This window comes from Suncus etruscus, chromosome 10 (assembly GCF_024139225.1).
Source record: "Suncus etruscus isolate mSunEtr1 chromosome 10, mSunEtr1.pri.cur, whole genome shotgun sequence".
In the NCBI taxonomy this organism is placed as follows: domain Eukaryota; kingdom Metazoa; phylum Chordata; class Mammalia; order Eulipotyphla; family Soricidae; genus Suncus; species Suncus etruscus.
The window spans coordinates 104,021,047-104,038,001 of NC_064857.1; the positions used below are offsets into that span (position 1 = coordinate 104,021,047).

Here is a 16,955-nt window from a genome sequence, read left to right on the forward strand (position 1 = left end):
ATTTTCTTACTACAGGATTTTGGTATAGATGCAATAAGCAGTCAATTTCTTGACTGACTATTTTCAGTGCCTGTTATTAACTTCTTGTGATGTAAAACTCCATCGTGAACCCACATGTTTAGTTTTTTGTTTGGGGGTCACACAGAGTGGTGCTTCAGGACTTACTACGGCCTCACGGATAACTCTTGGTGGGGCTCAGCAATATGGGATACCAGCAATAGATCTTGGGTCATTTGCATGCAAGATAAATGTCCTACCAACTGTGCTATTATTATTGTAGTCCTTGAACTCATGTTTCTTTATAAACCACAGATTATAGTTTAAAGTTTATAGTTTTATAAACCATGTTATCTCAATAATAAAATAAATAAATAAACCATAAAATAAGATCCAGAATAAATAGCTATATTGAAAATTAATTCTGGGGGGCCAGAATAATAGCACAGCGGTAGGGCATTTGCCTTGCACATGGCCAACCAGGGATGGTCCTGGGTTGAATCCCTGGCACCCCATATGGTCTCCTGAGCAATTTCTAAAAGCAGAGTCAGGAGTAACCCCTGAATACCACTGGGTGTGGCCAACATCCCCAAAATAAATTCTGTACCAGTTGTGTAGTAAATTATGGGGGAGATACAAATGTATCCAATTGTACCAACTGAGAAATTAGGTGAGCCCATAGATAATGCCTCTTAAATGCTGATTTGTGTAAGTTCACATGTCAAAAGTTCACATGTCAAAGTTTTATGTTCATTGCTTGAAATATATCTATATTTAAAAATAGAATCTTTAAAGAAATAAATAAGTAAAATAATTTTGTTAGTTGGGTTTGGCTTTAATCACACAATCTTTATAAAAATAGATGGAAACAAAGGAAGAAAGATAAATTGAAGATATAAGGTGAAGATGGATTCCTTCCCTCAGAAGAATGAACTCAGTAAGTGACTTGGTTTTAGTCTTCCTGCAGAGCTCTAAACCTATCAGTAATAAATGTATTGTTTTAACAATTCTGTGCTAATTTGTTTTAATAGCCCTATTTAGCTAGTATAATAAATACCCTTACTCTTACACTCAAGCCAATTGAAAGATAAAAACAGGATTCAATTATATGAACAGAAGAAAAGTATTCTCATTTACAAAGAGAATATGACATCTGTGTTTCAGGATTACCAGTGCATTCATTTTTAATAAATCAAGCAACTTTCTATGCAGTTGCAGGTTTTTCCAGAAAGCTTGAAGTTACTTTGTTAGGATGTATGTTGTAATTAGAAGGATATAAAAAAATGGAAGCAACTGAGGGAAGCAACATGAAGCAACTCATGTTTTAATAGAAATTACATCAAAAAGATAGAGTAAAAGATATGGAGAAAATAAGAAATGTTGACATAAGCCACTTATCATGAACACATATGGAGTGGAGGATAAGTACTAGCTGCAAAATTTCTCGGAGGTTTAATTCTCTTCACTTGCCAATGTGATCTCTAATACTATGACCAACAAGGGAGATGGCTCTCCCTTCAAGAACAGACCAGTCTAACACCACTGTACTGATCCTAGTAGTTCACACCCCATGTCCAATGAAGTATTATAAAATACCATTAAGGTGATCTGGAGAAAATAAAAGAGCCAGAGAACAGCTGTTAATTGTCTAGACTGGACAGTCGCTAGGTTAACGTTGAATTCTGTTTACCAAATCTGTGGTAGAGAAAGATCCCTCCCCCACCACAGTGGCATTTAGATATTTAGAATATATCTAAAATAATATTTATCTAAAAGAAAATTATTTTATATAGAAAGTAGGGATGCTTGCAATTTGCTTATTAAGTTAAATTATATGAGAGAACTTTTTCTTCTCTCTTTACTAAGATGTTTATGAAGGCCAAAGTATTAAATTGAACACATGGGGGAAAGGCATGGAGAACAGAACTATCTCAAGAAAATAAAATGTTTTATTGAATATTTTAAAATAAATGTATTGGTACCAATGTAAAGAAGGCAGGAGCTAAGAATATAGCTCCATGTCACCCTGACTTTGACACAGCATCTGTACAAAAACCAAGATCTCTAATTACAGAAACCTGACCGTGATCACTGTGATTGTGAAGAGCTTATACTGGGACCACAGAGAAAGGCTTTGGGGTTAGAGAACTTAGAATGCCCAGAGCCTGTAGTTGGTATTATGCCAGGATGCTTCATGAATAAGATCTTCCTATTTTTAGACCAAAGGCTTTTTCTTTCTATTTTTCCCATATTTTCATATTTTACCAGGCCTATGAAAAAAATCTGCAACCCAAACACACATTATATTGAATTTTTTATCACTTATATTTTATATCAGGAATCCTAACTTTTTTATAGAACCTTGGGACACAGATTACTTTATTTTACCATATATTCCCATATTTGTCTATAAAACTAAGAGGAAAGGAATAAAGAAAGGCTGGGAGCCAGGGGCCAAGTGTTCTCAGATGCATTAGCTGGAAAATAAATAAGGATAGAACTAAATATCCAAGCCAAAGTCAAGAATAATAGAATCAAGGGACCTAAACTTTAAAATCTAAACTCTAAGGGGCCTGTTACACTGATAGGCAGGGGCAAAGGGTGGTGGGATAGGATGCGCTCTGGGAACATTAGTGGAGAGAGGTTGACACTGGTGGTAGGAAGGGCCAGGACTCATTGTACACTTGAAAATCAACTATAAAGGATTCTGTAGATCACAATTGCTTCAATAAGATAAATGAATAAAATAGACTATAGGTTATTTTAAAAAAACTGCAGTAAAGATGGAAAACTTTACCATCATTAGTGCAATCAGAACATTCAAGCCCAAATTTTAAAAGTACATAAAATACTGAGGCAAGAGCAATAGAACATCAGACATGGTATTCACCTTACATACTGCTAACTGGGATTCAGTCTGCTGCACTGCATATGGTCCCCAATCACCACCAGAAGTGGTCTCTACGTGAAGAATTAGGAGTAAGCTCTAGCACCTACAATTATGGACCCACACAATACCTCCCTCAAAACACACACATACACACACACACACACACAGAGCTAAGAGTAACACACACACAGCTAAGAGTAACGAGGGTAAAAAAGACCCCAAATCTTCAGAACAGGAAGAAATGGACATTAAGAAAACAACCCCATTCACAATAGTGCCACACAAACTCAAATATCTTAGAATCAACTTGACAAAAAATGTGAAGGACCTATACAAAGAAAACTATAAAACTCTGCTTCAAGAAATAAGAGAGGATACACGGAAATGGAAACATATACCCTGCTCATGGATTGGCAGGATTAACATCATCAAAATGGCAATACTCCTCACAGCATTATACAGATTTAATGCGATCCCTCTAAAGATACCCATGACATTCTTCAAAGAAGAGGATCAGGCACTTTTGAAATTCATTTGGAACAATAAACACCCTCGAATAGCTAAAGCAATCATTGGGAAAAAGAATATGGGAGGAATAACTTTCCCCAACTTTAAACTGTACTACAAAGCAATAGTTATCAAAACAGCATGGTATTGGAATAAGGACAGGCCTTCAGATCAGTGGAATAGGCTTGAATACTCAGAAAATGTTCCCCAGACATACAATCACCTAATTTTTGATAAAGGAGCAGGAAATCCTAAATGGAGCAGGGAAAGCCTCTTCAACAAGTGGTGTTGGCACTATTGGATAGCCACTTGCAAAAAATTGAACTTAGACCCCCAGCTAACATCATGTACCAAGGTAAAATCCAAATGGATTAAAGACCTCGATATCAGACCCAAAACCATAAGATATATAGAACAACACATAGGCAAAACACTCCAGGACATTACAGGCATCTTCAAGGAGGAAACTGCACTCTCCAAGCAAGTGAAATCAGAGATTAACAGATGGGAATATATTAAGCTGAGAAGCTTCTGCACCTCAAAGGAAATAGTGCCCAGGATACAAGAGCCACCCACTGAGTGGGAGAAACTATTCACCCAATACCCATCAGATAAGGGGCTAATCTCCAAAATATACAAGGCACTGACAGAACTTTATAAGAAAAAACATCTGGGCCGGGTAGGTGGCGCTGGAGGTAAGGTGTCTGCCTTGCAAGCGCTAGCCAAGGAAGGACCGCGGTTCGATCCCCCGGCGTCCCATATGGTCCCCCCAAGCCAGGGGCGATTTCTGAGCACATAGCCAGGAGTAACCCCTGAGCGTCAAATGGGTGTGGCCCAAAAACCAAAAAAAAAAAAAAAAAAAAGAAAAAACATCTAATCCCATCAAAAAATGGGGAGAAGAAATGAATAGACACTTTGACAAAGAAGAAATACAAATGGCCAAAAGACACATGAAAAAATGCTCCACATCACTAATCATCAGGGAGATGCAAATCAAAACAATGATGAGATACCACCTCACACCACAGAGAATGGCACACATCACAAAGAATGAGAATAAACAGTGTTGGCGGGGATGTGGAGAGAAAGGAACTCTTATCCACTGCTGGTGGGAATGCCGTCTAGTTCAACCTTTATGGAAAGTGATATGGAGATTCCTCCAAAAACTGGAAATCGAGCTCCCATACTATCCAGCTATACCACTCTTAGGAATATACCCTAGGAACACAAAAATACAATACAAAACCCCCTTCCTTACACCTATATTCATTGCACCACTATTTACCATAGCAAGACTCTGGAAACAACCAAGATGCCCTTCAACAGACAAATGGCTAAAGAAACTGTGGTACATATACACAATGGAATATTATGCAGCTGTCAGGAGAGATGAAGTCATGAAATTTTCCTATACATGGATGTACATGGAATCTATTATGCTGAGTGAAATAAGTCAGAGAGAGCGAGAAAAACACAGAATGGTCTCACTCACCTATGGGTTTTAAGAAAAATGAAAGACATTCTTGCAATAATAATTTTCAGACACAAAAGAGAAAAGAGCTGGAAGTTCCAGCTCACCTCAGGAAGCTCACCACAAAGAGTGATGAGTTTAGTTAGAGAAATAACTACATTTTGAACTATGCTAATAATGAGAATGTATGAGGGAAATGGAGAGCCTGTTTAGAGTACAGGCGGGGGTCAGGTGGGGAGGAGGGAGACTTGGGTGATGGGAATGATGCACTGGTGATGGGTGGTGTTCTTTACATGACTGAAACCCAAACACAATCATGTATGTAATCAAGGTGTTTAAATAAAAAAATCTTCAGAACAGATATCAGTGTCTACTTACAAATAATAATTGTAAAATCTAGATGAAAATATAATATATATATCCTTTTTGAAAGCATGACTGAGGATATGCTGTAGTAGAAAATGAACCTGGAATCTAAAAGAGAACATATCCAAGTAGAACTTTACCAAAAATGAAATAAAAATAAATTTCAGAATGCAAATGGATCATTCAGTTAAACATGGAATTGTACTCTAACGATTCTGAAAGAGTCATTTAGAGATGAAAGTACATTTCAGTAAGGCATTCATTGAGAAGCCTAAGAAGATTGGAAGACTGGAGCAGTACGCCAAAAGATTATTTCTAATGGTAACCACTAATTGGAAAGGACTGCTTTGTCATCGGAATAGAAATAATTTGAGTGTATATGCTTACACCCACATAAATTCTATCAAAACAACAAATAATGGGGCCGGGCGGTGGCGCTGGAGGTAAGGTGCCTGCCTTGCCGGCGCTAGCCTAGGACGGACCTCGGTTCGATCCCCCGGCGTCCCATATGGTCCCCCAAGAAGCCAGGAGCAACTTCTGAGCGCATAGCCAGGAGTAACCCCTGAGCGTCACAGGGTGTGGCCCAAAAAAAAACAAAAACAAAAAATAAATAAATAAATATATTAAATGGGCCCTAGGGAATTAGTGTAAGATTAATATGAAATTTTTGTTTTATCCTATCTTGATTCATTAAGCCTACAGTAATGAAATATCACATACTGGTAATTTAAAAAACAACAAATATTTATTTTCACAGCTAGGGAGGTTGGGTTTTAATATCAAGATTCTAGCATGTGAGATCTCTCTAATTCAAAGTGAGTACTTCAGAGTTAGAGAGATAGTACAAAGGTTAAGCTTGCACACTAGCAGACCCCAGCTTGATCACCAAAGTACTACATAAGCTTCCCCAAGCACAATCAGGATTAATCTCTGAGAACAGAATCAAGAGGAAGTTCTAAGCACCAGATGTATCAGAAAAAAAAAAAGAAAGAGAGAGAGAGAACAAGAGAGGAGGAGGGAAGAGACAGGAGAGAAGAGAAAGGGAGAGAGGAGAGAGGGAAGTGGAGAGAAAAGAGGAGGGACAGAGACAGAGACAGAGGGAGAGGAAGAAAGGCCAGAGCAATAGCACAGCAGTAGGGCATTTACCTTGCATTCTGACGCCCGGATCAGACCTGGGTTCAATTCCCCAGAATCCTAGATGGTTCCCTGAGCCTTCCAGGAGCTATTGCTGAGCGCTGACCCAGGAATAATTCCTGAGAGCCACTGGTTGTGGCCGGAAAAACAAAAACAAAAACAAAAACAGAAAAAAAAAGAAAAAATAGAAAAGAAAGATAGAAGATAGATATTGGTATGTTGGTGTTATCTTGCTGTGTCTTCACATGGTGAAAAGGCCAGGAGACATTTTTAGAACCTGAGAATCTCTTTTAGAAGCACTAAAAATTTTTTGAGGTCTCCAGTCTTAATACTGTTCAAAGTCATAGCTCTTACTCATATTTTTAAGACAGTAGGCATTTTACAAATTTGGAAATAACACAAATATGTCAGAAGAAGTATAATATCTTTATTTCAAATAAATTCAAGTTGTTGAAAACATGAATATTACCACAAAATTAGCAAGTTGAGAGTGAAGCAAATTAATTTCCATGCAGATACATGGGAAAATAGTTAATATTTGTTGAGTAATTATGTTTATGGCTTATCACCTCATGAACTATTTACTTTTAATCATTATCAATTTCATCCTCACAATAATATTATGTGGCACTTATAATTATACTAGTTATGCTCTTGAGCAGATTAGGAATCTTGCCCCAAGTCATAAATTAAGTAGCTGAATAAGCCTTCTCAATCTTAGTTTTTTTGGTTTTGCTTTTGGTTTTTGAGCCACATGTAGCAGTGCTAAGTGGTTACTCCTGGTAGGCTGTGGGAATTATATAAAATGTAGGGGATGGAACTTATGTTGGCCATGTGCAAGGCAAACAACCTACTTGTGGCCTACTTACTATTCAAATAAATTATGGACATTTTTATTGTCTATTTCATAAGTATAAGGAATGCATTCAATCTAATTAATACATGCAAATTAAAATATAAAATGACTGAGAAATACAACAAAATTTAACTCAAAACCTTTTTCTAAATACCTAAAATCCAATAAACTGTTTATGCTGGACATTTTTTAGGACAAATAAATGTTTCCCTTTCTTTTTACCTAACAATAAAAGACCACATTTGGTTTTTATCCACATTCCTCAGAAAAACACTAAAATCTGAGAAAGTCCATTTAAATGCAAATAAACTGACTACATGTGATGGTTAATACAGATAAACTAAGAGTCACTAGTATATAGTAAATCATAAAGTCTATAATTTTGCCAAGGGGTTTCACCTGGACTCGTGGAACCATATGGATGCCAAGAATTGAACTTGGGCATTTACAAAGCAAATGCCCTACCCACTGTGTTCCATCCTCTATTTGATTATGCTTGATTCACACCATGCCCATGCAACCACTAGGAGTGGCCCTTTGCCTCAAGTACTGCAGGGTATGATTTAAAACAAGCAAAAAAACAAAAAGCCATGGTACTAGCAGATTGATCAGACATATCCAAAACAAAGCAAGATGACCCTCTTTATGCTGTAAGATTAAATGTTACATATAATAGCAATGGCTAAAAGGAAATGTGTGAATCACTGGTTAGGCTCTGGGTCTAAAAAAAAACCCTCAAAACTATTAAAGACTTTTTTGGGGAAAATTAGAAAATTTTAATAAATACTGTATTAAATAGTTTTACAGGTAAGAAAACTATAAAACTCTGATATCAAAGAAGTAAATATATTGATATATTCTTGAGTCTTAGTTGGGATAGATAAATATGAGTGTATATTTATTGTTTTCAATGCAATTGACTCCAAGGTTTATAGGAGAAAAGCACCACTATAATGTTGAAAAGAAAAAAAAATTTGGAAAAATTTTTGGAAAACCAACAATGTCAAGCATACTATAAAACTCTGGTAATCAAGACAATTGTCAAAAGAACTGGCAAACAGATAGATGAAACAGATAGACAACTCAACAATATACTCATTTCCAAGTAATCAACTGATCAGTGACAATGTAGCAAAGTCAATGCAGAGGAGAAATGATGTTCTTTCCAATATACTATGTTGGAGCATTTCAACACCCATTTGCAAAAATCACAGAAATATAGCCCTCATATTGTTCACAAAAATTAACTCAAAATTCAATGGAGACTAAAATTAAATGTAAAATTAAAATGATAAAACTCGGAATTAGAGTCAGAGAGATAGTGCACTGGAAAGGGTATTTGCCTTGCAGTGTGGTAAGCTAGATTTGATCCTTGGCATCACGTATGTTCCCTGGAGTACTGCCAGGGGGTGAGACTCCAAAGTAGAGCCAAAGAAAGCCCTAAACACAGCCCACAAACAAATACAACTACTTAGATCTTAGAGAAGTCTTCTATCTACTTGCTTAAAGGATAATATGGTATATCCAGACATTTAAATATAATTCAAAACTAAAATTATGAATAATAAAGTTTGAAAAAGATAAAAGGAAATCTTAAAAACTAAAAAAACTACATGAAAAAGTATATGCTTTCAACTATGTAATATTCTGAAAAAGGTAAAACTATGAAAAGAAAAAATAGGCTGGCAGAGATTAGGGAGAATATAAGGCTCAAAAGTAAAGCAGAGATCATTTTTTATGCCAGTGAAACTCTCTGTGACACTATGACAATAGAATCATGTTACACATTGTTCAAACTTTAAAGTGAACCTACTGCAAACAAGCAGCAGTTACTGAATGATAGTGCTATATAAATATAGGTTCATCAGTTGTAAGAAAATAGACACTTTAGTGAGAGATCCTCATAACATTGAAGTCTATTCAAGTGTGAAGCCAGAGGCTAATACACAGAATCTCTGTCTTTTTATAGAGTTTTCATGTAAGCCTAAAACCTCACTGAAAATACAATCTACCTTTTAAAATATTAAAGAAACAGAAATCCTCTCTAAGGAGGAGTATTACTCCGAAATAAGGGATGAAAAAAATTATAGTTTAATAATTTTGGTGGACTTGTATCTTTAAAATCTGAGCAAAATGAATTCAGTAATATAGCGAAAGAATCATATACCATGATTGAATGGAATTTATTCCATGGTGGTTCTATATGCATAAATCAATTTAGGTAATATACCATAGCAACAAAAGATAACAAAACATCATATGATTGTTTAAATAAATGTAATGTTTTTATAAGATCCAATACTTACTGATAAAAGTAATATTTTTAAACTCTCAACAAAATAGGATAGAGAAACTTACCTCAAGATAATAAAGATTATGTGCAACAAAGCAATAAACTCAACAACCAAAGAACTAAAGGCCTTTGCTTAAAACCAGGGAAATAGCAAGGATGTACACTGTTATTCAACAGTAGTATTGGAGGTCCAGTGACCATAAATCATAAACATTGGAGTTAGAAAAATTAAAATATCACTGTTTGCAAATATTCTACAAAAATAAATATTTTAAACATAATAAAACAATGCAGCATAGCAGTAGGTTACAAGTGCTAAACACAAAAAAATTTGTTGAATTTATCTGAGCAAACAAATGTTTACAGAACTAATGAGAGAAAAAATAAATTATGAAGAACTGTAATATCCCCTCAGTTAACAAAAACAAAAAGAAAAAAATGAGATATTTTTGAATTGTAAACTATACTATAGAGTTATATAATTTATCAACATTTGGTACTTGAATAAAAGCACATTTACAAACAAATGGAATAGAATTTATCTGAATGCTTTAAGTATCTTTATTCCTCAAAATAAAATTAGTGCTGAGAAAAATTGATAACTATATGTAAAACAAACAAAACACTTAAATTGGACCTCTATACCACAGTACACAAAACTTTATTCAAAATTGATTAAATACCTTGAGTAATTAATTTAATTTGAGTTCATAAAATATATCAAGAAAAAGTAGGCAGAACCCCAACTCAATGATTAAACTCCAATGCCAAAGAAATCAAAAGTAAAAATGAGTGAAACTTTATCAAATTAAAAAGGTTTGTCTTGCAAAATAAATTCAGGCTGAAATATGTCCCATTAACGCACAAGTAAAAAATTATTCACAGGAACCATGCCATCTGCCAGGTAGGAGGAGGGGGTAGTTGATCTAGGCCGACCTGTGGAGCTTAGTGACTCCCACCCAAACCAATAAATGCAAAGAAATACGGGCAAACTAAGGAAGACACTAACAACTGGTGATAAGGAGAAAAATCCTAGCAAGTTCCCAAGTCCACCAAAAACACACAGATCCAATAGATGAAGACCTAAAAGCAACATTGCAAGCCATGGCAAAAGAAATCATGGCATCACTAGCCAGCGAGTTCAAGAAATCCATAGATGAACAAGTCAACAAACTCAAAGAAGAAGAACTTTTACAGAATATGAGAGAATCCATACAAATGGAATTAAAGGAAATAAAAAAATGTCTTAGCAAGCCATAGTAGCAAAATTACACAGTTGGAGAATCACATACAAGAACTTGAAGAAAAACTACAAACCAAAAATGACAAAGAAGTCAATAAGGAAATAAAAGGTAAAGTACTGGAAGAAAAAGTTAGGTATTTAATGAACAAAGAGAAAAGAAATAATCTACAGATTGTAGAAATACCGGAAGGGGGGGAAATAGGGAAGTGGGGGACAAATGGTTAGGGAAATAATAGCAGAAAACTTTCCCACCCTCTGGAAAGAGGCTTCCGTGCAAATCCAGGAGGTGAAAAGAGTCTCTAATAAAATATACCCAAATAAACCAACACCAAGATATATAGTAATCATGGCAAAAAAAAAAAAAAAAAGGAGGATGTACTCCTTAAAGCAATAAAGGAGAAAAAAAACTTCAAGTACAAAGGAAGGAACATAAGAATCAAACCAGATCTCTCATTTGAAATAACACAAGCAAGAAGAATGAAAGAAACTTCTAATCTAAAGTCCAATACCCAGCAAAACTCTCATTCTATATGGGAGGGAGGACTTAAAGCATTCTCAGACAAAAAAGAACTTGCATTATTTGCACAAACAAAACTGATTCTATATGATATACTCAGAGATGAATTACACAGTCCAAATCCCCCATTGTAACAACAACCACACTACACAACACAACTGCACAACAGCCCTCCCTAGCAATAATCTCCTTAAATGTCGATGGACTAAACTCTCCATTAAAAGATATATAGTAGAGACTTGGATCAAAAAACTAAAACCGAATTTCTGCTGCCTGCAAGAAACACACCTACAAGTACAAGATAGATACAGACTCAGAATAAAAGGATGGAAATCAATTATTCAAGCCAATGCAAACCAAAATAAAGCTGGGACAGCCATTCTTATAACAGACCAAATTGCATTCAACCTCAAGAAAGTGATCAGAGACAAAAGGGGTCACTACTTACTGATTAGGGCAGTGGTGGGTAACCTTTTTTTTTCAACTGAGACAAATCTCGCCAAAACCATGATTGAAATTTATTTTGAGAGCCACACAGGGTGTGCACTGACAGAGGCTAGAAGCAGAGTCCTGACACCTGGAGCAGCCGCCTGGCACACAAAAGAGCAGCAGTAAAATGTATAAAGAGCCGAATGTGGCTCACAAGCCACGGCTTGCTGACCACTGGATTAGGGGAATGCTAGATGATGAAGTACTTCCTCTGGTCAATATTTATGCACCAAATGCAGAGCCAGCAGAATATGTAAGGCATTTGCTCACAAACCTAGAGAAATATATGGAAGGTAATGTGATAGTATGAGATTAGTAGGAGATAGTAGAAAATTTCAATACTCCACTATCACCACTGGACAGATCCACCAGACAGAAAACTAGCAAAGAAATAAGAGCCCTAAATGAGAAATTAGAAGAACTAGGGCTAATACACTTATATAGGGCCCTCCACCCCCAAGAAAGCAGAATACACATTCTTCTCAAGTGTACATGGAACCTTCTCTAGAATAGCCATTCCTTAAGATATAAATCTAACTTTCATAAAGTCACAAATATAAAGATTATTAGAAGTATCCTATCAGATCACTATGCAATAGAGATCAAGATTGACTGTAAAAAGAAGCTGTGGGGAAAATCCAACACCTTGCGATTAAAAAACATGCTGCTCAACAACAGCTGGATCAAAGAGGAACTTAAGGAACAAATAAAAAGATTCCTTAAGACAAACAATAATGAAGAGACAAATTGTCAAAATCTATGGGACACAGCAAAAGCAGTAATTAGGGGGAAACTCATAGCAATATAGGCCTATGCAAAAACTGAGATCTCTAATTATAGAGGACTAACTTTGACAACCTTGACTGAGCAGAACTTTTCTTGGCACCATAAAGACAGACCTTGGCATTTGATAACTAATATGTCCAGAGCCTGTAGTCAATCTCATGTCAGTATGCTTCAAGGGTAGAGACACCCTGTATCTTTTAGGTCAAAGGAATTTTCTTTCTAATTTTTCCAATGTTTACTGCACCTATGAAAAAAAAAGCACATCTGCCACCCCATTTTAAAATTTATTTAATTTAATTTTGTTTTATTTTCTTTTTCTTCATTTTTTTTAAATTTTTATTGTGACTGAAGTGCATTACACAGAATTATTTACGGTACATAGTGACAGTGAATAAAGGGCATTCCCACTACCAATGTTGTCCTCCCTCCACTCCTGTTCCCTGCATGTCTCCTATATCTCCCTCCTTTACCACCCCCAGAATACTAGTGTAACTGGTTTCCACTTTACAGCTTGTTGTAGATTCTTCATTTAATTTTATTTATAATTATATAAATTTGTAATTTTATAATATAAATTAATTTTCTTTTACAGAACCATAGAACATGCATCATCTTGTTCTACCTCATATTTCTATGTTTTCTTACAAACAGAGGGGGGAAAAAGTGGATGGGACCCAGGGGCCAAGTGTTCTCAGGAGCATTGAGTGAAAATAAAAAATGGTAAAATGTGGGAGACGGAGCATCCCACATATCAAAGGAACTCTGAATGAATTTTCCATCGCCTGATTCAAGCCATAAGTTTGCTTAGCCCCGAGCCAAAAAGAAACTCTGCAAATAAATTTAGCCCGGCACACAGAATCTGGCTTAACCAGATTCCTTAACCTTTCCATGGAACCTGTTTTTGTAACTGCTCTCAAAAACGTAATTATAGATAGGTTTTTGTAAAGTTTAAATTATGATCCTTATTGCTTGCACAGAAGAAAGATTTAAATGGAAAATAGGCTAAACAAAAATTGTATTTGCGTAAATATCAATTAGCTATTTGTTTAAGGATTTGCTTCCCCTCCCCCCATCCTGCCAGGTTCCTCTTTATCCTTCCCGCCATCAAAATGTGTTTATGCTCCCATTGGTTAAAATTGTTGTACTTGTACAAATCTGATTGGTTTGTATTTCAATCCTATGTTACTACCCCTCCCACAGGAGCAGGGCATATAAACCCTGCTCTCCCTCATTAAAACCTCTTGACTGGAACGCACCTTGAGCATTTACTAACTTCTGCAGCTTAATTTTTTAGGTGTTCGCAAAAGAGCTTAACACTCGCGAATTATTTGTAGCTGCTTTCTGCCTTCTGTCCCGGTTGAGAGAAAGCTGCTGGCCGGAATTCTCTCCCAGTAAAGGGCAGGAGCAGAGGCAGTTACAGTAAAACCTAAATTTTCAAACCAAAGTCAACGACAATAGAATCAAGAGAACCAAACTACAACAAACTATACACAAAAGAAACCTGTTACACTAGCAGTCCAGGGGGCTAAGGATGGAGTTATGAATGCATGCTGGGAACTACAGCGGAGGGAAGTCAACACTGCTTGTGAGATGCCCCTAATTTACTGTCACTATGTACCTTAAAGACAACTGTGAAAAACTTGTAATTCACATTGGTCTCAATCACAAAACACAAAATGGAGAAAGGAAAGCCTTTTCAGCAAATGATGTTGGGATAACTTGTCAACTATATGCAAAAAAAAAAAAATAACTCAAACCTCTATCTCACACTATGCCCAAAGGTCAAATCAAAACAGATTAAAGACCTTGGTATCATACTTGAAACTCTAAGGTAGATAGAAAAACAATAGACAAAACACTCTATGACATTGAAACTAAAGGCTTCTTCAAGGAGGAAACACCAATATCCAAACAAGTGAAAGTAGAGATTAACAAATGGGATTACATTAAATTGGAAAGTATCTACACCTCAAAGGAAATAGTGACTTGGATACAAAGGCCACCCATCTGATAAGGAGCTAATAGTCAAGAACATACAAACAGAACTTAACAAGAACAAAACATCAACCTCATCAAAAAATAGGAAGAAGAAATGAAGAGAGATTTCCTCAAAAAATAAATGCTCCACAACACTAATTATCAGGGAAATGCAAATCAAAACAATGAGGTGTCATCTCACGCCAGAGTCTGGCACACATCACAAAGTACAACACCACCCAGTGCTGGCAGGAATGCGGGGAGAAAGGAACTCTCATTCACTGCTGGTGGGAATGCCATTTAGTCCAACCTTTCTGGCAAACAAGTTTCATAGCTGAAAATTGAGCTTTCATATGACCCAGATATACCATTTCTAGAGATAAACCCTAGGAACACAAAAACACAATACAAAAATGTCCTCTGCACCCCATGTTTATTATAGCACTATTTACAATAGCCAGAATCTGAAAACAACCCAGATGGATTTCTAAAGAAACTGTTGTACAGTTATACAATGGAATACTATACAGCTATTAGGAAAAAATGAAATCATAAAATTTGCCTGTATATGGATGATCATGAAAACTATTATGCTGAGTAAAATGAGCCAGAAGATGGATAGACATAGAATGGTCTCACTTATCTGTAGGATATAAGAAAAATAAAAGACAGTACAGCAATAATATTCAGAGACAGTAAAGCTGAAGGTCAGGAGGACCAGCTTATGACATGAAGCTTGACACAAAGAGGTGAGAACAGCTAGAGCACTAACCACAATGACAAATAACATGACAATGAGAGGGAGAGAGGCAGAATGTCTGAGAGACAGGCAGGGCTTTAGAGTGGGGGAGGGAAATGGAATGACATTGGTGGTGGGAAGATCACACTGGTGAAGGGTGGTGTACATTCTAAGACTGAAAATCCAGTTTGAACATTTTTGTAAATACAGTGATTAAATTTTTTTAAAAGTGATAAAAGAAATACAATAGAATAGACCATTAGATTGAATTTGTATTTCTTCCTGTCCAATCTTCAAAGTTTTCCTGGGTAATTAAGAAGAGTTACTAGTTATAATACTTACCTGGCAGGGGAGATACCATAATCACGAAGGCTTATCCATTGCACTCCGGATGTGCTGACCCCTGAGATTTACCCAAATGTGGGAAACTCGACTGCATAATTTGTGGTAGTGGGGGACTGTGCTCACGCTTTCCCCTGAAAAATAAAAAAAAGAATACTTACTAGTTATAAAATAATAATAATAATAAATTAGAATCCTCTTTCTTCTCTACAGTACATCTGTAAGAGAATACAGACTAAAAAGAGACACAGAGTGACTGTGAATTATAAAAGTTTCAACCTGCAGGTTTTGCCTTGAAATAAAAACATCACCATTCAGGTAATATAATCAAAGGAAATATTTTCTATGCATCATTTTATTTTCTCTCCTAACAAAGCTCCCACAGACAAATTTATGAAATAGAAAATCAGTTGCTCAACTTCTTTTAAGAAATCATTGTAATATTATTAAGGTTGGAAGGTGCTGAACAATTGTTTGCTCAGTGAACTTCTAAGTAGGAGAGTTTACTGAAGAGTCTCACCACAGAGCAGTTTACTATGTGCAGCACAGCTGGAAGCAAAACACACATAAAAGAAAAAACAAACCACTGAATGATTAAGCTGAGACACAGTAGAGTAGCAATGAAACCAGAGTGGATTTCTTTCCTTTTCCACATAAAGATACCATTTGGCTGAATAAACAGTGCATTCTTTGCATTTAAATACACTTAATTTTAAACAGCAGAGGGAGGAAGGAAAAGAAAAGGAAACCAAACATAAAACAAAACCAGAGATCATTAAGAATGAAACTTCAAATAATTTTTTTATTTTAATTACAAAAGAATCCAACAACAGAAATCTGGAAAAGATGGTGCAATAAAGAATATTTTTACCTTCAAGTTGAATTAACCAATTTAAATGAATGGCATCTAATCACCTATACAAATGAAAAAGATTGCCCTGTGCCCAGTTGCATAAAGCAGCAAAGGAAGATTTTATTGTTTGTGATGCTTACTTAAAGAATGCCTACAAACAATGTGTGCTTTCTGTGGCTCATAACTCATAACTAGAACCCAGGAGGGCTATGAAACCAAAACTCCACATTCTTGGAGTCTAAACAAACTCCTTTGAAGTATCTTCATAAGCCATATGAAATGCACCTCTGTTTTCTTCAAGTAATGAGAGAGAGAGAGAGAGAGAGAGAGAGAGAGAGAGAGAGAGAGACAGAGAGACAGAGAGACAGAGAGACAGAGAGAGAGAGAGAGAGAGAGAGAGAGAGAGAGACAGAGAGAGAGAGAGACAGAGAGAGACAGAGACAGAGAGACAGAGAGACAGAGAGAAGATAAAAGACTTGCATAGTTTAGAAATCC

General features: G+C 36.0%; 1 pseudogene; it reads left to right on the forward strand.

Annotated features, from left to right (window-relative positions):
• The first annotated feature begins 15,599 nt into the window (after positions 1 to 15,599).
• LOC126021306 (uncharacterized) lies at positions 15,600 to 15,744 on the forward strand (annotated as a pseudogene).
• Positions 15,745 to 16,955: the final 1,211 nt, after the last annotated feature.